This window comes from Pipistrellus kuhlii, unplaced genomic scaffold (assembly GCF_014108245.1).
Source record: "Pipistrellus kuhlii isolate mPipKuh1 unplaced genomic scaffold, mPipKuh1.p scaffold_m20_p_3, whole genome shotgun sequence".
NCBI lineage: Eukaryota > Metazoa > Chordata > Mammalia > Chiroptera > Vespertilionidae > Pipistrellus > Pipistrellus kuhlii.
Genome location: NW_023425529.1, coordinates 185951851 through 185978773, shown reverse-complemented (window position 1 = coordinate 185978773; position 26923 = coordinate 185951851). Strand labels below are relative to the sequence as shown.

The window sequence follows — 26923 nt, the reverse complement described above, 5'->3', positions numbered from 1 at the left end:
AATGGCGAGTGTCCTCAGAAACAGCTCCAAGTAAAATATAATAGATTAGTGTGGCGTGATGCCAATGTGAAATTCTTTAGTAAAAAGTGATACCATGAGCTGTCAGATCATGTAGTCTACCTGCTTTTCTGGTGAACCAGTTTTAGCCAAGGATGAAATTTAATGTTTGGTACATCTCTTTAAGGTATTGACTATGACCTGCAAATAACACTCCATGAGTATAAACCAGCTCTTGTCGAGATTAGGCAGCAGAACATTTCAGGTTATGATTCCTAAGCACGTGCCCATAATACGATTTTTTATGGCTTTAATTAAGGCCACATCTAATGTTCTTGGTGTACAACTTGAAGGGTGATGAGATTTAAAATGACGTGAATTTATTTATTTTTTTCATTAAGAAGGCAAATTGACTTGTATCTAAACAGATTACTTTTTAATTCCCTCCAGAGTTGATCAAAGCAAATACCTGCAGACAAGGGCAATATCTCCCTCAGAAAATAGTTTGGGGTTATTCTAGCATCCTAATTAGTAAATATGTAAATTACTGAGACCATACTACACAAACAGGGAATAAGAGAAACAGGAAAGGTATAAATTTAACACCTTATGTACTGTAATTAACAGTAAGTTATGCATGACAGATCTAAAAGATGCATATATTCTCTACAACTTATTTTTGGCAGAAGTATTTTCTCCTTTGCTTTGAAACTCCTAAAATTTGACAATCTAATACATGTGTTGTCTTTCCCATTTCCCTCAAAGATGAATATATTGACTTCCCAATAATAGCGAGTCAAAGTTTCTGTATTCATAGCAATGGGAACTTCACAGATTAAATTCAATATTCTATAGTTTACAAAAAAGGAAACTTCTGGTCTCTTTAAAAGACAGGCAATGATTCAATAAATACACTGCACCCAAGCCAATCTCCAGGGTAATTAGTAAATTCACTTGCATAAACTTCATGGTAAATACCCACAGCCACACCCAAACCATTAGGGAACTGCTTACACTGCCAAAGAGATTATTGGATCATCTTTAGTTTAGAGTCTTTCTGGGGAGAAAAGAGAAAAAGCAACCCTTTGAATAAATCTAACTTAATCCTCAGCGTGACCATCTGAGTGATTCCTCCTTAGTGTTCGTGCATATTGATGATTAGGATGGCCATGATCTTGAATCAGCTTTGCCCCTCTAAGCCAAAAATGACGTTCCTGGATGTCATTTAAAAATTACATCAATGCTCGTGGAGTTTCACATTACATTTGAAAGAACACCCTAACTTACTTCTGTCCTATTGGTTGGCAAATTAGTCCTTCAAGTGTGTTTTAGACAAAACAAACAAACAAACTAACAAATAAATAAAATAAAAATGTTTTCTTTTGTGCTGAATGGTCTTGAGCACAGATTGAAAATACCACTGGCTGGATTATTGCCCTAAATCATGCTGCCATCTCTACACCAAAGATGTGCTAGCCCAGTGGTCGGCAACCTCATTAGTCCACAGAGCCAAATATCAACAGCACAACAACTGACATTTCTTTGGAGAGCCACATTTTTTAAACTTAAACTTCTTCTAAGGCCACTTCTTCAACATAGACTTGCCCAGGCCGTGGTATTTTGTGGAAGAGCCACACTCAAAGGGCCAAAGAGCCGCATGTGGCTTTTGAGCCGCAGTTTGCCGACCCACGGTGCTAGGCCACTTACTGTCCACGTGGTACTGAGCTCCAAGCATCCCAGCTGGAGATTGTTAAAAGGATGCTCAACTCCGAGTCATCCATGGGAACTGGGGCCCCATGTCCAGCTTGTCGGAGGGTGCCCCACCCGTCACACTCGGTGCCACTAGCCCTGCAGGCAAAGCTCCGGCCGCAGGAGGGGCGTAAGCATGGTTTGCCAATCCCACCCGGAGCGGCTTCTGCGTTCCTGGCTGTGTCCGTGGAGTGGTGCTCAGTGTCAGTGAGCAGAAAGCATGTTCTTTCGCGGGTAACCAGGAACGAAGCGCCCGCAGAGATGGGCTTGGCAGCTGCTGCATAAACTTCCTGGGTTAGATTTGCGGAACTCACGTGACCCAGGAACGGAACAATGCCCCGCCCACATATTTGTGGTGTCAGTTCAGTTCCCCACGGTGCCATTCGCCAACCCACCCAGCCAAGGGTCCATCTGCCTGGTAAATTTTATGACCTGAGTTTTTTTAAATACACAAATATCTTTCACTTATTTTGATTTATGGATTATTTTTTAGTATTTTTCTTCCCCATATGATGTCTATTTGAAATGTAGGAAGACTGGAAATTATCTGGCATATTAGAGAACATTTTTGTAACTTTTATGAGGTTTTGATAATCAAACTTTTGAAATGTCTACTATGCTCCTACTCCAAAATAAATTTCAACTAAAATCTATATACGGTATATGTGTGTGTGTGTGTGTATACATATTTGTATATGTAAAGTAATCTTTATATATATAAAGATTTTGTAGCTTTTCCTTTGCAAGCCCAAACTCAAAGCCATATCTAAAAATTTGTCAAACTTTTTTTTGAAGATGAGTCACAGCTTATGCCCTGCCCAGTGTGGCTCAGTTGGCGGGACCGTTAGCCCCTACACCAAAAGGGTGAGGGTTTAATACCTGGCCATTGAGAGGCGCATTGATGTTTCTCTCTCAAAAAAAAAAAAAAAAAAAAAAAAAAATCAATAAAAACATATACTTGGATGAAAATTTTTTTTAAAAAAGACAAAACACAGCTTGCATTTTTTATTTTATATTTAGTGGTGACATAAGTATTCATTTCAAGTGCACAAAATATTCAAGAAATCTGAAATAAATTAAAGCAATATAAGTATGAAAGTCTTAAATTTCTATGTAATAGAATGTTTATAACTTTCTTATATTTAGGTTCTTTGTAAGTAAAAAATAAATAAACTTCCCAAATTCTGCAATATCAAGCTACCATTTTTTAGTTTTCTCTGTCCCACAAATGATCTGTATATATAAACGTTACACACACAAGCTATGAATAAATCACTTCCAATGACAATCAAATAAAGATATTCATTGTTTAGTGATTTCCAATATAAAAATAAGAGTTTTCAACCCTTATAAGAATAAACGAATACATTATATTTTCTACTGACAGACTTAGGTGAACAGGAGGCATTGGGATATTGCCAAGTGAGCTAAACACATTACAGATTATTCCTGTGAGAGCTAAGAGAATCAGGAATGTCTGGTGCCAGGTGGGGGGTGGGAGAAATTGTCATTACAGCATTATTTGAAAGCTGTTTTATAAACCTAAGCTGATATTTTCATAGTCATTATCATTAACAGAAACATTCTGATCAGCCTCCCTGTGTTCTTACCTCCCGTCACTGCATGGCTGACTTGGGTGCCAGTGGACATTCGGGGGACAGGGCACTGACACCTGCTCTGCAGGGTCCCAGCAGAGACAGCCGGGCTGGCTGGTCAGTGATGGGCGCCTGGCACACTTTCACTGGTGGGCCCAGGCTTACGCACATTGCAAGTCACTAACTCAGCTCAGATCAGTGCCTTGCACAGTTCTTCCTTTCAGTGACATCAGACTGAAATCTTAGTTCACAGGTCCCCTTCATATCTCCATGGAAACACGGCCCCGGAGGTAGGCTGTTTGACTCCGCACTTTGGACACCTAACCCTTGTTCTGAGTCCCACACAACAGAAGACACTGCAGATTGAGCTGAACATATTTTATTGATTTATTGATTGGTTGTTTGATTTCAGAGAGGAAGGGAGAGGGAGAGAGAAAAAACAACATGAGAGAGAAACATCGACCGGCTGCCTCCCACATGCCCCAGGCTGGGGATGGAGCCTGCAACCAAGCATGTGGGGTGGGTGTAATTGACCAGTATAATTGAAACCTGACCTCCTGGCTCATAGGTCAACACTCAACCACTGAGCCAGGCCAGCCAGGCTAACAGTCTTGATAGGAATGGTGAGAGGTAGAGCCAGAGCCAGGGTAACATTGGGGCCTTTTTCGGTAGATCCTCTGGGCTTTTCTCCCCTCTCCCTCACTCTGGCTGTGCTTGTGGGTGGCCTCTCTGTGGTTGGAAGCTGAGAGATGTGGAATCCCACCTGGCCACATCACCCTGCAGTTGGCGTTTGTGGCAGCAACATTCCATGTTTGTTCAGCTGCCCACAGCTCCTGTTAGTGAGTTTCCAGAGGCTAGTGACTCAAAGGAAACATGGCTACTCTTTCTCCCTGGAGGCTCCCAAGCAGTCAAACTGTCTTACTCCAGATTTTGGATGTTTCCACACTACTTGGAGGGTTTTTAAGAACTGTACTGTATACTTCACAAACTACGAATGTAGAGGGTACCATTCTTGTTTGGAAAGCTTGTTAAGATCAGCTCCCACTCAGCAACAGGACATGCCCAGTGCCCTGTGCTGCCTGTGGAGGGGCAGGCACATAGCTCTGTGTGGAAATGCACTGCCACTGCAGGAGAGATGAGCACAATGACAGCGGTGGTCTCACCGCAGCCCAGTGGTGCTCATGTTCTCCAATTTCTCAGTGAATCCTGACACAGTGCTCTTCTACAACTTACTTTCCTTCATTGTGTTCAAGAGGGCTCTGATTTTGTAAATATTTAGTTGCCCAGGTTATAAAGTGCAGAGAATGTTTCTTAAAAGACAGTTTATTATCTAACCGCAAATATTTGAAAACAGTGTATGACTAATACCATTAAAAATCTCAAAGCTAAACCTTCATTAGTTCATAATTAGCTTTTCATTGGTCTTCAGGGCCCAATATCACTCAAATGAAACAAGGACTTGAGGGACTGTGGGGCTTCAGTTTATGTAACTGCTGCCAGCATCCACAAGCTCGTGTTGGTTTTGGTTGGCCTTTGGGTTTATAGTGCGTGGGGGTGGGTGCTCGTAATTTGGGAAAACTGTAAGTACTTTTTTCAAGTTCTTTGTAAAATGTAAAATAGTCCCAGGGTGGTATCATTAAAATTTAAAACACAAAATGGGTCTTTATTACAAGATCATCAAAGATTATAACTAATTTAGAAAATCAATGAAAGAGCCTATGTATGCCAAGTTCCAACTAGAGTATTAATTTTATAGTTTAAACCAAATCTAATTGTTCACAGAAATGTATGTTTCCATGGCAATGACTTCTTTGACAAAAGAAGCTGCCTCCCAAATCAACCCCATTTCCTCTGCCTATGAAGCTGGGGGATAATATCTAGGTCTCCAAATCACTTACTACAGCCCCTTTGGCACTGCCATGTGGACTGCGTGGACTCCAGTGCTTGAATTCTAGGCACTGCTTTGTCCACGTGTAGAATCTCAGCCTTGAATCGCAACCTCACCCCACTCGGATGCATTCATTTACTTCTGCAGTACTGACTGAGCCAGTGTTCAGGCACTGTCCTAGGTGCTAGGTATAAAGCAACAAAGACCCAGACTCCATTTCTCTGGGACCCTACCATGCATGAGAAAGAGACAGACTACAGACAAACAGATAGTCACCAGTGTACACGGGGTGGGGGTGGGGTGACAGGGAGTGAGCGGAGGAAGAGGACAAAATGCAATAATGTAGTCATGAAAGGCTCGCTGAAGCAGGAAGTAATGCGAGATGAGCCCTGGATGATGGGACACATTTAGCCAAGAACGAGTTTGGCCTGTCCTGTCTAGAGCTGGAGAAGGCAGTGGAGCTAGAGCTGCTGGAGGGGGGCCAGACAAGTGTTTGAAGGCAGGTGAGGACCACCCTGGGAGGTTACAGTGAGGAGCTCAGGCTGGATTCTAATTGAAATGGAAATTCTTGGAGGGTTTGTTTTAGTAGCAGAATAACATGTGTGTGTGCGCGCGTGTGTGTTTAATGTATCTTTACTGATTTCAGAGCCATGGTTGGGCCAGAGTAATGTGTTTTGATATACATTATGAACAATCCCTTTTTTCTCCACCTTGCAGACCTCTCTCCATTTCCTAACTATTGTTTAATGCATCAAACAGCCTGTTCCAAAGTCTTAAATGTGACTTCCATTTCATCAGGATAAAATGACAGATTTCATAAATAATATCCTGGACCTTCCACAATGTGGAGGCAGTGAATTCCTCAGATTTTACTAAGATCAACTCCCTCCACTCCCCCAGGACTACATTCAAGCTCTCGTGGTTAGGATCCTTCTGAACGCATCATGTCATTCCTTGCCACAGCCCTGTCCGTCACCCTTACCTGGAACCCCTCCACTCTCACTCCTCATCCTAAACTCTTCCCACTCCATTCCTGCTCTCTGCACATTTGTCTATCTGCCTCAATCACCCTTGAATAAACCGTCTTCTTCTTGACCACTCACATGGCTCTTTACATTTTGATTCACAGGATAAAATAAACCGAATGTAAGTTGCCTAACTGTGATATTATTTATTTTTCTTCTCCTATCACTAATGCATAATACTTAATATAATGAAAACTCTTAAATGCTTGAAGAAAAAAGTGGTGATGTAACTCATCCATGATCAACATGTTCTTATTCATCTAAACTGTGTGTGTGTCTGAGGTTGGGTGCTTGCTAGACTTTGGAGCAGTAGGCACCTATCTCAGATGGCTGGTTGATCTGGGGTGTAATTCATGATCATGAAATAAAAGGGGGGGGGAACCAAAAAAAACACACATGTAGCAAAAAAACAAACAAACAAAAAAAAAAACATGTATTCCTGGCCAGTGTGACCCAGTTGGTTGACTGAGCCATCCTGTGTGCCAAGAGACTGCAGATTTGATTCCTGGTAGAGGGGAAGGTTATTGGAGCCCAGTTTGCAGGTTTGATCCCAAATAGGGTATGTGTAGGAGGCAGCAGCGAGCAATGTTTCAATCTCTCCCTCTCCCTCCATTTATCTCTAAAATTCAACAAAAAAAATATTTAAAAACATGTAGTGGGAATGAGCCAGTGGCCTTGAATTCACTGGCATCATTTTTGAGATTTCTGTCTAACAATTCTGGAATGTTCAATGTTTTCCTTTAGGGAAATAAAAAACAGCATCCACGAGGGAATCTATTAATATGAGAGAGTTCTTCCTCAAGCCCAAGAATTTCATAAATAAGTGGGATGAGTGCATTTCCCTCCTGGCTATCTATCTGGAACAGAAAGCCACCACTTCTTTAGTTTACAAATTCATCAACATGGTCAGCCATGGCCTTTTCCAGCATTTTCCATCAACCTTAAGTCAATGGAATAGACTTCATTAGCTGGCTTTGCTTCCATATAAACTACAGGAGAGCTTTGCACATTGATTGGCTCTATTTCTCTTGGAGTGCAAAGAGAAGCCAATTTTGCTTACATACAGAACCGAGGCGTGAATATGGAAATGTACCCTTCTCTGGCACTAAACACTGAACACAAGACCACTGAGTCTTCCATTTTCTCCTTTAGGACAACAGAGCGTGTTTCCCATGTTATGGTATGCAGCTGGGACAGTCATGGTGATGCACAGACATCAGATAACTTTTGTTGTTTGGACTATGTAAAGGATAAATCATCCCAGGAAATAAAAGTATCTTGAGATTAATTATGTAATATCATGGAAGGTCAAAGCCTTTCTGTTTAGTACAAATGTTTCTATCAATGAATCTCAGAATTACATGAAACTTATAACTGAGAAAGGGTTGTGGGCCATGGTATACAGGAAGCTCAAATGTCCACATATGGGAAAAAAAATCTCATTCAATATCCTGTTTGTTTTTAAATGTGTTGATTTCTGCTGCTTTTTAATAAAAGATAACCATAAATTTAAGCAGGACAAAAGGGATGGGTTTATGATGCTATGAATGGAACCTGTTTTATTTTCCACTAAAATCTTTCTATATGGAGGTAAATGAAATGATAATCTCTTCCTCCATAAACAAGTGATCAATAATTTTCTAGGAAAACTTTCTATTTGCCTATCTATAGATGAAAGGCTAAGTGACCAACTGTCCATTCATATGACCACTGGCAATTTAAAAATAACATTGATGTGTGCATGTGTAATACATATAAAGCTCACACTGGTGCCAATCGAACACGTTGTGTTTTGATCTGTTATTATTGATCATGAATTTTGCTATTTTTGTTGACATTCTAAAGATGAAAGAAAGCGGCATTGTCAACTAATTCTTTTTCTTTTAAATATATTTTAATTTATTCATTTATTCTGAGTAGGTGAGGGGATAAAAAGCTGTGGATCATTTACACCATGAAATTCTATGCAGCAGTAAAAAAAAAAAAAAGGATCTTTTACCCTTTGAGACAGCATGGAGGGACCTGAGAGTATCATAGATGCTAAGTGAGATAAGCCAGTCAGAGAAAGACAAGTATCAAGTATCACAGGATCTCACTCATGTGTGGAATTGAATGAACAAAACAAACTGATGAACAGAGTGGATCCTGAGACATAAAAGCATGGAACAGAGAGCAGAATCTCAGAGGGAAGGCTGAGATGGTGAGTGAGTGGGTGGGAGGTAGTCAACCAAAGACCTTATATGCATATATGCATAACCCATGGATGCAGACAGTGGCATGGTGAGGGCCTGGGGTGTGGGTGGGATTGGACTGACAGGGGAAGGGGAAGGAACATATGTAATAGTTTCAACAATAAAGATTTTAAAAAAATAAAGCTGATTGAAATGTGACCATTTCCACATTAAAGGGAGGAATGTAAGCCAAGATCATTATTTGGGGCCCTGTCCTCGCCAGCAGGGAACACACTGGACTCACAAGAAAGACAGTGTAATTGTGACACATGACTGAGCCCTGGATAGAGCGACATTTACACAACCACCGCCATTCATGTGACATTTTATTGGTTTTCCACGTTTTAAATCAACCTACAGGCAGCACATGGAGAAAGTGCAGCCACTCACAGGACAGAAATCATACCAACTTGGTAACGTAAAAATGCAGGGGTGACAGAATCTAGCGGGCACTCTGGGAAGAATTGAGGAGAGTAGAAGGGTGTGACCAGAATGGAGAAATGGGGTGATGGAACTTAAAGCAGTTGGAGTAAAATACAGGAATTTCAGTGCATTTTAAGATGATTATATGCAAGAATAATGCACACTAACCTGACTCCCCAACCTCTGTGCAGGATGGGAGGGCAGCCACTGCTGTGGCAATGAGCCACACCTGCCTTTCTGGCGACAGGGAGTCAGATGCTTTTGAAAGTACATGAGCCCAAATGACCTCAGAGACTAATTCCAGGGATTTCTCATTAATTATACAAAATTCTTTAAATAACTTGTAACTGCTGGTGTTTAAAACAGTTTAATGGCAACAACAAATCTGAACGAACATTCTGAGAACAGATCATTAATTGCAATGTAGATGTCAGACTGTGACATGGGGTTAGAGTAGTCAGCGTTGTGTGGTTGCAGAAAGCAGTCCATTTTAATATGGCTGAGATCTGTGCTACACCAAGTATGTGGACAGCTATGACGATAACTGGATATTCCTATCCAGGAGACAAGTCTTTGTTACATTCTTAAAGTCCTCATTTGGGGTCAGAGAGATGAAAAGCTATCCTACATGTTTATATACCACTAGAGGCCAGGTGCACAAAATTTGTTCACGGGGGGGGGGGGGGGTTCTCAGTCCATCCTACACCCTCTCTAATCCGAGACCCCTCAGGGGATGTCCTACTGCCGGTTTAGGCCCGATCCCTGCGGGATGGGCAGTAGGACATCCTTCTCACAATCTGGGACCACTGGCTCCTAAAAGCTCACCTACTTGCCTGCCTGATCACCCCTAACTGCCCCCCCCCCCAATGGCCTGGTCACCCCTAACTGTACCCTGCTGGCCTAATCACTCCTAACTCTCCAACCCTGTAGGCCACCCCTTACTGTCCCCCCTGCCAGTCTGATCACCCCCAACTACCCCCCACCAGCCTGGTCACCCTTCATTACCCCCTATGCTGGCCTGGTCATCCCTAACTGCCTGCTGTTCAGTCATTTGGTCACCCCTCACTAACCCCCCTACCGGCCTGGTCGCCCCACACATCCTGTTCTGTTGCGATGGTCACCTAGGCTTTTATATATATAGATGTGGGCATCTAGAAGTCCATTCAAAGCAGGCGAGAGTGGTTCTCTGACCTGGTACCCAAGTCCTGTTCCTTACAAGCATGTGATCTTGGGCAAGTACTTAAGCTTCTAGGATCTTGATTTCTCCCAGTGTAAACACAGAAATACAAAGTGCTTAAGTACCTGGATCACAACACGTTCCTTCAGAATTTCAATGCAGATGTTTCTTGAATTCATAAAGCCATTTGGGTACTTTTATTGGTTAATTAAGAATATTTTTCTTAATAATTAAAAGGAAATAATGGGTTTAAGAAATCTCAAAGCAAATGGCTTTAGTCCATTTCGTTCTACTCCAAACCCCATCGGATCACACTTCCAAAATTCCTACTTAATCTCTTTATATATAACATACATTTTATCATGCAAAATGAGTTTAGGTAGTAGCTCTTGAAATACCTCAGGAAAATTTCAATGACACCTGTATGCCAGGGCTACCTTCCTGGATTAGGTACAAAGCAGCACATTGTTATATCTGAGGTGAATATTTCAGACAAGGCTGATCATTGTCCAGCCTTCTCACTGTATTACCAAGTCTGACCTGTACATAAATATGGCAGTTTTATAATAAGGAAAATTATATTGAAGGAAACAGGATTCTCTCCTGGTCATGAAGAATTGGTGGAGAGTTTATGAACCTGTAACATTCCATCCCTGCCACCCTTTGGGGGCACATCCTGTCTGAGCCTGGCTTTGATGGATTAGAGTCTTGCAGTAACAACGTTCACTCCCCTGTCACCGGGCAACTAAAAACTGACTATCTGGACTCCTACTGTGATAAAAACACACACACACACACACACACACACACACACACACACACAAAAACAAAAAACAAAAAACAAACAAACAAACAAAAAACACACAACCACAGCTTTTCAGAATTCAGAAACATTCTAGCAACTAGAAGAACACAGCTCAAACGAAACTCAGAAATTTTTTTTCAAAGACGTGTTATATTCAAACACTGTTTTATAAACAACTTGGACTTTTCCCTGACACACACACTCCAACTCAAAATTCCAAGAGGAGGCTTTGGATTCAACAATGAAGGAGGAGGCTTTGGGGGACCATGTCAGTATGAAAGGGGTCCTGTCAGTTATGACCCTGGAAGCACCGACAGCCAGGACAGTCCCTGAGCACTCAGAGGCTGGACCTAATGATAACAAGAGAATTGGAGACGTTCTCTTGGCTGGTAGACCCATTAGGAGACATGAAGTATTGATGGCTGACATATGAATGCAGTCATCATTGCATTTTTATGTTTCCTCTAAAAATAACACATTCTAATGTTTACCCTAGCTATGATCTAATTATTTCATCTATTATAAATTATGACCAATTTTCCAGACCTGAAAATGGCCTCAGGAGAAAATCACTTGCCAATAGATGTCTTTGGATGCTGCCTGATGTGGTAGGACCACATCCTTGCCAAATGAGTAATCTTGAGTGTAATTCCGACAGCACCAACTCCACATATTCAAAAGGGAAGCATTATCTCCGCAAAGTTGAAAACTTACTAAAACTCAAGATTCCAAGGGAACAATTAATCCTGAGCGATCGTTCAAAAGTACTGAGTGATTAGTATGGAATTTGGTCTCAGTGCTGAAGAAAACTTGGAGGTATACCAAAATAATCTTTCTTTCAGTCTTCCACCAAATAGAACCCAAATAAGAAGGATGCTGAGACTGTCCACACAGCGGAGGGAAGGAGGTCTTTGATTTGTGAAGAATGTGGAAGGGGCCTGACCCAGAAACAGACTGAGTCCTCTGAGACTGAGAGAGAGGAGGGGTGGCCAGGACAAAGGGTGCTTGAACTCAATTGCCCTCTTGTAGGCTATGGTCAGAAGGTGAAAGTTCCTTGAAAGGGTGGGGCAGGAATCCTGTCTGAGATCTGAGGAATAATGACCCCAGTGATAACAATCCTTGGAAAAGCTCCGAGTGATCCCATTAGTGTGGAGGACTATGTGAATGGACAGTGCAGGCTGAGGCTATCTTGTGCCCAGACATCTTTTAAGTCAGCACTTACTCAAATAGTTACTGCAACAAACAGCTTCCAGACCTTGACCTTGGTCCCATGTGTATCTCCTGCTTTGTGCCCCAGGGCATGGGTCATGTTGGCACTCATATGGGGATAATTATGAAAAGTATGAGAGAGTTGTGAAATGAGGGGAGGAACCCTTGACCATTGGGAGACAGAAGTTACTGGATAAATAATCCGTCTTTCATGTTGACAATTCAGATGGCACAAAGATCCTCAGAAATACAAGACTGAACTCCACGACCCACCAGGGCGAGCAAATGGATCCTGGAACTGGTTTTCCTCTTTCTCCATTTCATGCCTTCCATGCTTTTCACATTTCCCGCAGCTTTTGATATCTTTGTACATGCTTCATTAACTTTCCACATAATCTTATTTTCCCCACATGACTTAGTTACACAATTCACCTCCTTATTGTATTCTCCTACCTACAGTAAGGTAGGGTTTTGTTTTCTTTTAATGCTGTTTGGTGAACATTCTGCTCACTCCCATCTTCAGCATAGGAATACCTATTTTTTCAGTGTTTTAGTTAATACAGAGCAGAGTCCGGGGCAAGTTTTTCTAACGGTACTAAGCCACTAGTTCTTCATCAACACTGACTCAACAAAATCATTTTAAAGGAACTATTATCTACACAAATAAAAGATAAACAGCTTAAACCAGTTTGGCTCAGTGGAAAGAGCATCAGCCTGCAGACTCAAGGGTCCAATGTTTGATTCTGGTCAGGGGCATGTACCTTGGTTGCAGGCACATCCCCAGTAGGGAGTGTGCGGGAGGCAGCTGATGAATGTTTCTCTCTCACTGATGTTTCTAACTCTCTATCCCTCTCCCTTCCTCTCTGTAAAATCGAAAAAATCTATTTTTTTTAAATAAAAGAGAAACATGCAAATTGACCATCCCTCTGTTACGCCCACCAGCCAATCAGGGTGAGCGTGCAAATCAATCCAACAAAGATGGGTTAATTTGCATATGCAGTTGGAGCAAATACTGAAGAAAGCATAGAAGGAAGCCAAGTGGTGCAGAAGGGAGCAAAGCAGCAGAGAAGGGAACGAGGCAGAGGAGGCATGAGGGAGCGAGGCAGCAGAGCAAGGCAGCTGTTTTGTTCTGGCCTCAGGAAGCCCTATTCTTGCAGGAATTTTCCTGCAATGGGACTCTAATATAATATAAATATGTAGATATGTGCATATATATGTTTGTATATATTCCTATACACTAATTAATGAAAATGAATGTGGTCTGTAGAGAAAACATAGCTTATTAACATTGAGGAAGTACAAATCAAAAATGTTTTTATTTTTTTATTTTTTAAAAATATATTTTTATTGATTTTTTTACAGAGAGGAAGGGAGAGAGATAGAGAGCTAGAAACGTCGATGAGAGAGAAACACCGACCAGCTGCCTCTTGCACACCCCCTACCGGGGATGTGCCCGCAACATGCCTCTGACCGGAATCGAACCTGGGACCTTTCAGTCCACAGACCGACGCTCTACCACTGAGCCAAACCGGTTTCGGCCAAAAATGTTTTTAGAATAATTACGTTGATCAAAAATTTTCCTTATTTGGAAGGCACATTAGCATCAAGACATAGTCACACTGATGGTCAAGTGAAGAAAATAAGATGAATTATTACTTATCACCCTAACATGTCAAAATCTTACTTTGAGAAAACTACCTCCATAATTACTTCTAAATTTAATTTCATACCAAAGACAAATTTCCTAAAAATTAAAGCTCGGAGGGCCATCTGACCCCTCTTATATGGCTTCTGTGTTAATTGTCAGAAGTCTCCCAGGAGCTCCCACCAGAAATCCTTTTGTCTCTACAACTTGAGCAAGGAGCAGGGAGTGCTAATGCAGTCATCTCAAAATGCTCCTCACTCCTTTTAGTTTTTCCACAGCTTTCCTGTCAGTAAAGATAAAGGGGTAAATTTTAAATTTGGGGTATGATATATCGTCACCAGGAAATTGCTTTGGAAATATCTATACTCCTAAAAATTGAAGGTAATCTGACTATTCTGAAATATTATAATTAATGGGGAAAAAAAACCTTGAAAATATATCTTACTTGAATGGGTACCAATTTTTAAACACTGGAAAGAGATAACGGAATTCTAAAAACAGGCCCAGTCATAAAAGAAATGCAGAAGAATGGTTAACCAAACACCATCCTAACGAAAACCCCTGTAGACAGATGGGAGCACACTCCTCATGGAAGTGCATTTGTTTGGTAACTGTGACTCTTAAAATGGATACCCCTCTGTCATTAAAAAAGGGTTGATCCTAGCCAGTGTGGTTCAGTGGTTGAGTGTCGAACTATGAACCAGGAGGTCATAGTCAGGGCACATGCCTGGTTTTCAGGCTCAATCCCCAGTCCTGGTGGGGGCATGTGCAGGAGGCAAACCAATCCATGTATTTCTATTTCTGTCTCCCCCTTCCCTTCCACTCTCCCTAAAAATCAGTGGGGAAATCTCAGCCGGTGAGGATTCACAAAACAAACAAAAAAAAAGTTTCTGCTTTGAACTCAGCACCACTGACTGGCTGACCTCCTCTCTCACTGCCTCCCCTACCCTCACGCAGGCCGCACTGCCCCTCCGCTGCTTCTCCCACATGCCTGACATCATCACACCGCAGGGTCTCTGCACAGGCTGCTTCCTCAGCCCGAACCTCTTCCCAAGAAAGTGTCTCCTTTAAGTGTTTGTTCAAATATCACACAAATAAGGTTTATCTCCCAATTTAAAAGGATAAACATCCTTCCCCCAACACCACATTCTTAACTCTCTCTTACCCATCTCTACTTGTTTTTTTTCAATTTCACTTATCATTTACTTAAATACTATATAATTGTCTCATTCATTAGGTCTATTTTTAGTCTTTTTCATCTGTTTTTGGTCTCCCCTGGCTAAGGGTAATCTCCAGGTGGAGGGGGTCTTTATCTCTTTTATTCACTAATATATCTCAGTTTTATTCATGGTACAGAGCAGGCACTCATGACCAATAAATATCTGCTGAATCAATGAATAGTGAGTGGATGAGTGAATCTCTCATCCTGAATCTTACTGGATATTAAGTATTGGTAGGTGTTGAGAAGAGGAATGACTCTCAACGGGAAACAAATGTTTTGAAAGTCAAGTTGTTCCAAGTCATTATCTTTGGAAATATCTACTCAATTGTCTACCCAATAAAAGAGTAACATGCTAATTGACCATACCTTTGTGATGCCCACCAGCCAATCATCAAGTATGCAAATTAGACCAACAAAGATGGGAACAAGGCAGGACACTTATGTCATCACCATGGTGACTTCGCAGGCATCCTGCACTCCTGCTCCGCCCCAGCTGCTCTGGGCCTCTGGGCAGCATGGAAAGGCAGAAAGGTGGCTCTGGGCAGGAGTGGAAAGGCAGCTGCCAGCAGCCAGGGGAAGGAAGGCCCATTCTTGCATGAATCTTCATGTATCAAGACTCTAGTTTTCTATAAAACTAAAGGACATTTTAAAAAATAATCCTTGAGAAGATAACCCGGAGAAGGCATGAGCCTATAGAAATTTTCCAAAGTACACTGAGTGCCCATCAGTACTTTGTTGAGCCACCTGTTGCCTTTAATACTGCAGCGATTCTTGGCACTGACTCCACGTGATGCTGAAAGGTGATGGGAGGAATCTGACACCGTGCCTGATGAACAGCGCTGTCCAGTTCGGTGAGAGTTGATGGTTGTAGAACCAGCAGCCCGAGGGCTCTTTTACCTTCGTCCCCCAAATGCTCAACTGGGTTGAGATTTGGTGATTGTGGGGGCCACCTAAGAAAGGTAAAGTCTCCCTCATGTTCTTGAAAACACTCCTGCACAATACGAACACCTTGGCATGGCGCATTGTCTTATTGGAAGAAGCCATCTCCATTGGGACACATCATCAACGTGACAGGATGAAATTGATCAGCAATGATACTTAGATATGTTGTACTATTCAGACGTTGCTCCACACGAATTAAAGGGCCCAAATCATGCCAGGAAATCTTGCCCCAAACCATAACACCGCCCCCACCAGCTTGAAGGGTTATACTCATGCATGTGGAGTGCATGCTTTCATGCTGTTTCTGCAAAATTCTCACTCTGCCATCTGCATGATGCAACTGGAAATGTGATTCATTAGACAACATAAGTTTTTTCCAATGTTCAACTGTCCAGAACTTGTGTTCTTGTGTGAATTGGAGACGTTTTATCTTGGTGACTGCAGACAGCAAAAGTGTTTGAGCAGGCCTTTGGCTTCCATATCCCATACCATGCAGTGTATGGCTAATTTGCCTACAAACGTCAGGTGGTCATAATAATCTGGCCACTCAGTGTATTTTAGATTGCAAGTTAGCAAACATATTTAAGACCACTGGCAAGGGAAAGAACCTCAGAGGAAACGGTGGAAGATGCTGGCATAGTGCTAACCAAATCCATTTCCTCTTTTTTTCTGAAGTTGAAGCTTGTTACTGAGATCATATGACTGAGGCCATGTTACTGAGTCCCAGCCAATAGCAAGTGCATTGCTTCAGAACCAGTCCTCCAACCGTCCTCCCTGTGCCTCGCCCGCTCTCTGCCCTGGCTGGATGCAGGTAAGAGGGTAACCCAGGAAGCCACCTGCTGATCACTGAGGAGCTAAAGGAAGGAGGAAGCCTTGGAAAGAGTTGCCTGCCATCATGAATAGCCATTTGGACAAGGATACTTTTCTTATTTGAAGTTACTGAGAATCTGCAGTTCAAGGACTATGGTAGCTACCACCACCTCAAACAAGATAAGCATGCTCCCATCGCCTTAAGTAGAAAATAATTTTCTTTCAGAGACGAACATTCTAGCACAGTTAAACATGTGGAACCCAGATGGGAATCTGAGAGCGCAGAAGATATAAAAGATGTTTTCCTTGCTATGCAAGATCACATATGGTGACAGCATCCACCAACGTCCCAGTAGGCCTCCTCTCGTCCTTAGCACTCAGCCAACATTTTTGTGATAGTAGGAAGGAACAGCTTGATTGTTTAAAAAACTTGTCTCAGAAAGGGATGAGAAAGGAAGTTTGTGGGTGAATTATGAAGGTCTTCATTGTACCATCATGGGATTATTGTTTAAGGCACATTCCTTCTTGGATTGGGTTTGTTTCTTTTTAGACAATTACTACTTAAGCTTAACCTCTAGAATTTAAGATGCTAAGTATTATATAAATCCACTCCATAAAGAAACCCTCAGTGATGTATTTTCAGGTACAATAAGTTTTAATAAGACCAGTGACTAACAAGTCTTCAATTTAATGAAAGGAGATTTTGAAAATAGTATGTTCCAAAAATAATACATGTGAAAATCTGGCTCATCTGGAGCTTCAGAAAAGTTCTAAGCATATAAATATTTTTCTAAAAAGTCATAAATTCACATATCTCAGAAGAGAAACATCTGTGAAACACAGTTATTTAATTCATGTTTGCTGGTGTGACACCAAAAAATGGTCAAGCAGCTTAAACTACCAGCTGCTTGTAAGCATATTAGAATGACACTCCTAACTGACACTTCCACCAAGAGACACTGCATCTGTTTGTCACCTAAAATAACTACAGCTCTTCAGAAAGCTGAGGATGAGTATTTTACATAGTGGCATACTAGGTGGTGACACTTGTCTTTCATTCCCCAGATTACATATCCTCATAATAGTTTACTTTTTCATATCATTGAACAGATAATTGGTTCCATAAAGAAGTAATGATTTAGATCAGCAAAAGCAATCACAAAAGAGAATGGCTCTGAGTCTGCAGAAGCAGATGCTGTCTCTGCCTGGAATGTTCATTCCTCTTCCCTTCTGTTCACAATCAGAAACTCAAACCCCACACTGGTAGTCACCCTTTTCCCTTCTTTACATGCAATCACTCCTTCTGTACTCCCTGAGCAGATAGCGTGTGCACTGATTTTAGCATTTACGTTCCTGAATTGTAGTCACTTACATTTCTGACTTCTCTAACCAATGGTAAATCCACATTTTCTTCTTCCCGTATATGCTGGCATTTAGAAGGTTCTCAATGGATATTTGTCAAAGCACGGTTTCTTTTTCCTCAGGAAAATCATTTTATGACATTAAACAAATTCAAGTATAAAATTAGAGCAGTCCAAATTGTACATTCCCATGTAATTAAAAGCATTTCTAAAAATAAGTACTTATTCATGACAACGTGTTAGTATAAAATTTAACAGCAAATGACTGGGGTTTAATATCTGAAGAATAAAAGCAGGTGAGAGAGTGGTACTGAATACATCAAAGAACGTGTCCATCTTTGGGACCAGAACCAATTGAAACACTCCCACAGTAGAAGCCAAAAGGAGGTGTCTGGAGCTTATAGAATCAGCAGCAAAAGCCACGAGTACCCATATGCCAAGAAATTAAGCAGAAACAATGAACAAGACGGGAGAAAGTATTTAATAGTGACCAGAGCAGTGGAGGCAAAGGGAGAGAAGGGCTGACCCAGCACAGAAGGGCGACTGCACTCAAGCGAAGATCGTGAACCTGCTGTTGAGAAAATGAGAGACTGAATGCTAATGTGGCACTTAATGCAGAAAGTCCTAGTTTCTTAATTCCCCTCACATCCTTAGAATTAACTCCCACCATCTAAACTGACCTTCAGCTGTAAGGGTACACAGAGGCTGAATGTACAGGGATGGATAAATGCATTTCATTCAAATAGAAAGAAACCAAAAGAGAGCAGGGAGCTAAAACTATAGTATATCAGATTAAACACACACACACACACACACACACACACACACAAAATTTAAGCCTACAATAGTAACAGGAGACAAAGAAGGTCATTATATAATAAGAAAGGGTTCAATTCATCAGGAACATAAAACATCAAATATGTCAATATCATAGCATATAAGGATCTGAATGGAAAAATGACAATAATATAATGATAACAGAGGACTTATATGTGGAATTTAATGAACACACTGAACTATCAAGCAAAATAGAGACAGACTATAGCCAGGGGTCGGGGAGCAGGGGTTAAGGGGATGAAGAAATTGAGCAAAAAAGAAAAAAGAGAGAACTCATGGACCTGGACAACAGTGTGGTGACTGCACTGGTGGCAGGGGATGGTTGGAGGTGGAAGAGGACATAGAGGGGGTAAATGGTATGGGGGAAATTTAAGTTAAAAATGTTCACAATACCCCAATTTCACCTGGCCTGTGTGGCTCATTGGTTGAGCACTGACTCATGAACCAGGAGGTGATGGTTCCAATTCCCAATCAGGGTAAATGCCTGGGTGGTGGGCTCCATCCCTAGTAGGACACATGCAAGAGATAGCTGGTGGATGCTTCTCTCTCATCATTGATATTTCTGTCTCTCTCTCCCTCTACTTTCTTTTCTCTGAAATCAATTTAAAATATATATATATTTTTAAAAATATCCCATTTTCAGCAATGGCTAGATCACTTAAAAAGGATCATAGACCATGATCAAATGGGATTTGTCCCCAGATTGCAAGGATGGTTCAGCATATACAAATCAATAATTGTGACACACCACATTAGTAAATGAAGATTAACATATGAACCTCTCAATAGAAGCAGAAAAATCATTTGGCAAAACGCAGCATCCTTTTAAGATTACAAGCCCTCAACAAAATGGGACCATACTTCAACATCATAAAAACTATATGTGAAAAGCCCTAAGCTAATATCTAAGATCAGGAAAAAGACAAGGGTGCCCCTCTTATCACTCATATTCAGCATAGTCCTGGAAGTCCTGAGAGGAATCAGGCAAGAAAAAGAAATAAAATACATTTACATAACAAAAGAAGAAGTTAAACTGTCTATGTTTGAGCACAATACCATCTTATATAGAAAACCCATAAGATTCCACATAAAAATGTTATATCTAATCAACCAATTCAGTAAAATTGAAGAATAAAAAATCAATCTAGAGAAATCTGTTGCATTTCTATATACGAACAATGAAATATCTGAAAAAAAATAATAAAACCTATCCCATTCACAATAGCATCAAAATCAACAAAATACTTAGGAATTATCAAAGAGTTGAAATATCTGTGGACTGAAAAATATTAAGACTTTGAAATGAAATTAAAGACATGAACAAATGAAAGTATATTCTGTATTCATGAATCGGAAGAATTAATATTGTTAAAATGTCCATACTATTCAAAGACATTTATATATCAATGCAATCCCTATGAAAATCACAGATATTTTCACAGAACTGGAAAAAAATAATCCTAATATTTTTACGGAACCACAAAGAATAACAACTAAAGCCATTTTTAAAAAGAAGAACAAATCTGCAGTCCTCATACTTACCAATTACAACTATGCTACAAAGCTATCATAATTAAAACAGTTTGGGACTGAAATAAAATAGACACAGAACCATGGAACAGAATCAAGATCCCATAAAAAAGCTCTGATATAGATGGTCAACTAGTATTTGACATAGGAGCTATGAATACACAGTGGAGAAAAGGGTAGGCTCTTCAATAAGTGATTTTGGGAAAACCAGATAACCACATGCAGAAAAATAAACTGGGACCCCATCCTTGATATATGATCAACCCCAATATCTGATCAAATCCTTTGTTCCCCATCATCCGCCAGCTGATATTTCATTAGCCCAGACCAACTTCAGCAAAAATATGGAAAGACTGTGTAGACCACATGTGTCAAACACAAGGCCCGCGGGCCAAATCCGTCCCGCCAGGCCTTGCAATGTGGCCCGCACCGCGCTGTCATCACTGCACTCCACTGCGTTTCCATCACAATGACAGTTTATGACTGTTCAGTAAACCATTCGGCCCGCGATTTAGGCTGGGTTTTAGATTTTGGCCCCTTCTCTGATTGAGTTCGACACCCCTAGTGTAGACAGACTCCTTCTCTCCTTGCTGCTAATATTGTGAAAATGTTTCTATGCACTGACCCCCAATCTACTCCTCGGCTATAAATCCCCACTTGCCCCGATGCACTTGGACTTAAGCCCAGTTCTTGACTGTGATTGAAGTTCCTTTTCCCATTGTAATAGTTCATGAACAAAATCTGCTCTTGTCACTTTATCTTCTGTCTGGCTCTGGTTTCCTTTAATAACAGATTACCAGTAAAAAGATAGAAGATGGCATACTTTGCAAACAATAATCAGAAGAATGGAGAGAAATTAATATTAATATCAAGTAATGTTAGTTTTAGAGCAAGGAAAATGACCAGGGTTAAAAATGATAAAAAGGTCAACCCATTGATAACACAAGACGGTTTTAAATGTTCCTTCATCTAAAACTGGAATTTCGAAATGCATGAAACAAAATCTCCTTGAGCTGAAAAAAGAATTAGACAAATCCACAATTACAATTGGAAACTTTAAGATTTTTTGGTCAGTAACTGGTACAAAAAGTAGGCATAAATCAGCAAGAACACAAAATGTTTTGCAGTTGGATTTCATCTACGTCACACACTTTTGCTCTGCAGAGGACATTCTTCAGAGAACAAAAAGACAAGATGAAGCCAGGAAGAGAACAGTAATTATAATCACATAACTAACAAAAGATTTGCATTCAAAATACATAAATAACTTCTGAAACTCAGTAACAAGAAAACGAACAACCCAATTTGTTTACATGGGCATATTGCTTTGACAGAGACTCTGCAAAAGACATGAGTGTCCAACAGTGACATGGGAAGATCCCCAACAACTTTTCTCACAGGGATTCATTATGAGAGTTGTGGTGGGTCTCACAAATGCTCAGTTTGCTACCTATGAGAATAACAAAATGTCAAAATGCCAGGAGAAGCTCAATATTGTACAGTAAAATACAACTTTCCTTGCACTTAATGTTGTAAAAAAAAATAGAAATAATAGGCATATCTTTAAAAATATTATGTTATTACCTTCTACTATTTTTATATATAAGCTTGTGGTTGATGTATATTATTACCATCTTCCAAATAAATATAAAGTAACCAAGTCAAAGCTGCATTTTTCTGTATGCTTTGGCTAAAGAAAACTATGCTTAATACAACTCAGTATTTGAAATCTAAAATCTGAGAATGCTAATAATTTCCAAATACTAGTATTTCTGCTGTTCAAATACATGGACCATTTTTGCTAGAGAAAATTCATTCTCAAAGTCTAACTTGGTTTAGATCTTAACAAATAATTTATTTTAATTCTAATACCCTATACTAGTATATTGCACAGAAAGAAGACACTCTCATATATTGTAGTTCTAAATGGAATGTATATTAGTTAAAAAATTCTAGAAGTAAATCATCAATATTTCCAATAATTCTGAAAATAGAAGAATCACTTTGTCTTTAGTATATACTTTTTGTTATTAACTAATAGTAAGCACATAATATATCCTAGGCACTTTGGCAAATACATACAATTCATTATCCTTGTGAGTGATTTCAACAAGTGAATAAAGTAGGCCATATATTTGTTGTATACGGTTTATCTATGAGAAAAATGAAGCTCTGAGAGTCTTGTCCAAGGTTTTACAATGAGTAGAAATATAGCTAAATGTATGTAAATAACTTAGCACTATACCTAACAGTAAATGGGGATTTTTAAAAAATCATTACTAAAATCTTAGTTATTTGAATGAATGTTGGAAAAATAATTGCAGGTATCTTGAGAGCATCATTTGCAAGATCAAGTATAACAAAGGATCACATTTAGGAGAGAATACTTTGTAGTGAATCTGCTGATTGGCCTCCCAGGATCTACGAGGGGAGCAGAGGCCCTTCTGGAGACCAAGGAGGAGAAGACGGCCTTGATTAGGAAGGAACAGAACTAGATATCTTGGCTCTGGCAAGAACAGGGATTGGAAAGGTTACTTCTGTGGTTCAAACACCACGTGATCCCCTTGCTAAAAATGAAGAAATAAATGACCTATTTCCCTTTCCTTCTAGTCTCCCGCTCATTTTTCCATAACTAAGAAACACGGACCGAAACATGCATTTGCTGATACACTGCTCTTTAATTCTAACATCTACTTCCCTTCTTTTCTAAGTTTCCAATATGAACTTCTTTCTAACCCCTGAATTTGTACCTCCAAATAATGGGAGATAGGGAACAACTTCTGAATCTTCTTTCTAGTTATTATTTTAAGGGCAAACGGCCCGCTCTGTGCTCTCCCCGTTATAGATGGCTCTGTGGCAGAGGAGCTGGCTGGCGAACATCTCATTACAGGGCGCAGGCAGCAGCACTCGCCTCGCCTTCGCCCTCTCACTCTGCTGCTCACCGGGTGCCTCCCATGGCCTCTGGCCCACAGACAGCAGGTCAGTGGCTTGTAATAACGGCCATTAATTTAAAAGACGGAGCTCCGGTTCTTAAACTCCTTTGGAATAAATATCATGGTGTGAGTTGGCTTACTTTTTTGCACTACATTAATCTTCCTTTCCTTTCAAAACACGGCAAAAGGAAATAGTCTATCTTCAGCAGGAATTACTAGTGTGAACCATTAAATATTCCTGAAACCTATTTTTTATTTTTCTGGTTAGTGTGCTGTTATTCATGAGTTTTTAGAAAATATCAACAAAATAGGAACAACCTCTCTTAAGTATAAGCCATATTAAATATGGCTTCTGTGATTCCCTTCTAATCATTCTCTTCAACTCCTATGCCAAACAGGAAATGATATTCAGTCACTTGTTCCCAACCCCAGAGGATATGATAGGTTCTAAGACCCCAATGGATTCCTGAAACCACAATGATACTGAACAATATATACTATGTTCCAATGATAAAATTTAATTTATAGATTAGTCCCAGAAAGAGATTCACAACAAAAACTCACAATAAAATAGAATAATTATAACAATATTCTCTCATAAAAGTTATGTGAATATGGCATTATTAAGTAAAACTAGAGGCCCGGTGCATGAAAATTCATGTACTGTAAGGGGGGTGGTTTCCCTCAGTTCAGCCTGCCCCCTCTCATAGTCCGGGAGGCCTAAAGGGCAGGAGGTGACCCAGCAATCAGAGGAAGGCAACACCCCCATCACACCTCTACTGCTGCCACTGCTGGCAGAGCAAGCCTAGGCAGGCCCTGGTTACCTGAGCTTCAGGTGGCCCTGGGCAGCTGGGCAGCTGCCATCTGAGGCTAGTCTGTGCCTCAGGCTGGCCCTAGGCGGCTGGAGGGATCAAGAGACTGGGGGACTCTGGGGGTAAGTGCGTGAGCTGAGGGGACTGAACACCACCATCTTGTGGCTGTGGGTGCTGCCATCTTAGAAGGCATGACAGTCAATTAGCATATTCTCCTTATTAGCTGTGGGCACCAACATATTTGTGAGGGTGTGAGGGTCAATTAGCATATTCACTCTTTATTAGATAGGCTAAGGGTCGCTGCAACAAAAGCACTTAGATAAGGCGACAATTTCATCACCAACAGAGCTACTAAGCAACTGACTGGCAGAATACAGGGGTCAAAAGGAAGACTTGTGTCCTAGGTGGAACAGAGGAGGATGGTATGAGATTTCATCATGCTACTCAGAATGGCATGAAATTGAAAACTTGTGAATTGTTTATTTCTGGAATTTTCTATGCACTAATTTTGGATGGCTGTTGGCCACTGGCAAGTGAAACTGTGGAAGTAAAACATATGGAAAATAGAAGGAACTACTGCTTGTCGCTGAGGAGGGAATTTGGACTGGATCATGTATTGTTCCCCTGGACAGTATGGTTTTCTGGGCTCTTTGCTGGCCTCGAAGAATGAAACCATGGATGGAGGATGGTATAGCAAAGCTGGAAATTTATTGAGAAACAAGGACAGACTCCCATATTGGGAGAAGAGTCCCACTGAGTCCCTTTTCCCAAAGGTCTGTAAAGACTGCAGATCTTTGTGCCTTCAATATCCCCTCTAATTGGACACTATTTCCCTTAGATTGGTTACTATAGCAACTTTAGAGTGCAAAGCTCATGTGAAGTGCTTGAGGATCCCTCCTCCTGCTCCCTTATTGTTCTCCTATTTCCTCTGGGCTTTCTTCCTCCCTCAATTTTGTGAATGTGTATCTTTTGCCCCTCCCAACTTCCTTGCCATTCTGTAGCCCTGTGCTTTTTTCACGGACCCCTTAAGTTTTAAAATTTCCTAAGCCTGCCTATTTCATCCCTAAAAATTCCTTTCATTGCTCTGAATCCAAGACTTGTAGACAGCAGGTTCTGTAGGTTCCCTCCTCCAACAACTCTTGTTCTCTCTCTTTGCAAGTCATGTTCCCCATGAAAAAAAATATATTTATTTTTTCTGTTTGGGATCAATGTCTGACTAGAAGCTTCCAATGCTACATCAGCTTAGTTTGCACCATCTGTGCCATCCAGAATCCTAGGAAGGCTTTTTTTTTCTAAATCATATTGGCACTTGATTCAAGGCTGCCAGACCACGTGCTTAATTCCAGAGAGCAAGAGAGCCTTCATGAGAGTGCGGGGAAGAGGGAAGGAGAATGCTAATCACAAATGCATGTTAAGAAACACAATCCAGAGGTGAGGCAGAGTGTGAGTCAGGCATGTATTGTTCATTTCTTACACAGTACAATCCCAGTTCTCTAACTGAATTCGTTCTGGAAGACTGTTCCAGAGCAGTTTGTTAGAAAACAGAAACGTTTTTTCCCCATCAGAAATAATATAAATTGAATCCATCCATCCCAGATCCCCAAATGATTCCCCGTGTTAACCTTTCTCATACCCAGTACTTGTCCAATGTACTGCTTCATTTATAAATAAACACTTATTTTCTTATGTTTATTAAACCGCCCCCCTACTAGCCTTAAAGGAATTTTTCATATATCACCACTTTAGAAATGCTATCGCCAGCTTCCTGCTTGTCCTTTGTCCAACCAGCATCAGGTTTTCTAACTGAAGTGCTGGTAATTGCCGTTTTATGAGCATTTTCACACCCTTTACAACATTAGTAGTCTTGGTGGCCTCCTTGTGTTTTAAAATTATACTAATCATCTCTCTAGCCAGCAACAAAAGCATTCTCTCCTTGTGTTTGTTCCCTGAGAGATACTTTTTGCCATACTTAGGTATCCGCATGAAAGGGGTGAGCAGTCAAAAACTGAAGTTTTGGTGGACAACCAAGACATTTTTTCTGTGAACAACTTGGTCAAGAACCGAATTGTTTGAGATGGGAGACATTGGAGAACAGAGGTTTGACTGTACTCAGAGTGACAAATATCCCAGCTCAGAATCACTAAATGTGTGTCTAGGAGAGTTACTTAAAACTGTACATAGGAACCATTCTTTTTAAAAAAATATTTTATTGATTTTTTTTTTACAGAGGGGAAGGGAGAGGGATAGAGAGTTAGAAACATTGATGAGAGGAGAAACAATGATCAGCTGCCTCCTGTACACCCTCCACTGGGGATGAGCCCACAACCAAGGTGCATGCCCTTGACTGGAATCAAACCTGGGACCCTTCGGTCTGCAGGCCAACGCTCTATCCACTGAGCCAAACCGGTTTTGACAGGAACCACTTTTTCTCTTTATTTCTAAGAAAAGAATTTCAGCAAGAACTGAATAGCCAGCCAGGATTTAAAGAGCAATCTGCGCTCTCTGTCTCCACTAACTACCCCCCTACCTAAGTCCCTCCCGGATGAGGGTTAATGAGTAACAAGAAGGGCATGCAAAGGACAGGATGCAAAACTGTTGCAGATCCAGGGAAGGGGAGCGTTCAGCTTCAAAAATAGTGGGAAATAAATTAATGGGATGGTGGGGGCATTTGAATTGACTTGATAACAAAGATAAAGCCAAATATTTAATGGTGGTGTTTTGTGTTTTTGTTT

General features: G+C 40.7%; 1 long non-coding RNA gene across 1 annotated transcript; it reads left to right on the top strand.

Annotated features, from left to right (window-relative positions):
• Nucleotides 1–12229: 12229 nt before the first annotated feature.
• LOC118730709 lies at nucleotides 12230–26296 on the top strand. The gene is made up of 3 exons (XR_004991588.2): nucleotides 12230–12243; nucleotides 15895–15899; nucleotides 26190–26296. It is a non-coding gene; the product is annotated as an uncharacterized LOC118730709 (long non-coding RNA).
• The last annotated feature ends 627 nt before the right edge of the window (nucleotides 26297–26923 follow it).